Source organism: Trichechus manatus, unplaced genomic scaffold (genome assembly GCF_000243295.1).
Source record: "Trichechus manatus latirostris isolate Lorelei unplaced genomic scaffold, TriManLat1.0 scaffold00255, whole genome shotgun sequence".
Taxonomy (NCBI): Eukaryota; Metazoa; Chordata; class Mammalia; order Sirenia; family Trichechidae; genus Trichechus; species Trichechus manatus.
In genome coordinates, this window is record NW_004444191.1 from 42,019 (window position 1) to 43,049 (window position 1,031).

Genomic DNA, 1,031 nt, shown 5'->3' on the forward strand with positions numbered 1-1,031 from the left:
GCATAAGGTGGGATAAAGACTATGCTCATATATGATCCCCAGACTCATACTTTGTATACACTACAGTGGCAGATACCACTCCCGGGGCAGGTGACATTGCGCCCAGGTGCTGCCTCTGAGCCTATCCACCACCCCTGGAATCTGAGGTCTAGCGGTGCAAGATCACCTCAGCATCACTGTGTATTCTCTTCTTCCGACAGGCTCAAAAGCTTCTCACTGCGTCCTCCTACCCCCTTGTTCCCACTGGCATTGACAACTCAGGATACCACCACCTGGTAGCAAACCTCGAATGATCCCCACCCTTTCCCTGGGCTGTATCACAGGGAGCCCTGCTTTTAACCTGGGAGGTGAACACAGTCATGGAGAGGCCCAGAGAGGTGCTGCTCACAGGGCCCAGGCCTGGTAGTGGCCAGGACACCAGAGGCCATGCTTCCCTGGGGGTCCATGTAGCGTGGAAGAAAAATTTTCTTCATCCTTGAACCCTCAGCCTTCAAGACCCCGAACTCAATTTTCCTACCTCACTGGGGGTTCCCAGTTCCCTGGAGGGCCTGAGCTCTTTCTAGCTGTGTCATGGCGGCACAGCAGCAATAATCTTGGTGTTAACAAGCGCTGGCTCGTCTACAAAGTTTAGATTTATCTTCCACTCAGAGAGTTGGGGCATGGCTGGGCTCTTGCACTGGGGTAGAAGCTTGGATAAAGCCCTGAAACTACTGCCCTGAGATAATCCTTAAACCTTAAACCAAAAATATCCCCTGAAGTCTTCTTAAAGCCAAATAATAATTTAGCTTAACTAGTACAAAAGGTCTGGCTTGAGCATTATGCTCTTTTAAGAACTATGCATATGAAATCAAATTTACAAGAGCAACTCAAAAGATGAGATAGCAATCTTAGGGGCAGTGAATTTACGTTAACAGGGGAGGAATAACTCAGACAAGGAGGGTGAGAATGGTTACATAACCCAAAGAATGTAATCAGTGTCATTAAATGGTACATGTAGAAATTGTTGAACTGGTATATCTACTGCTGTGTAT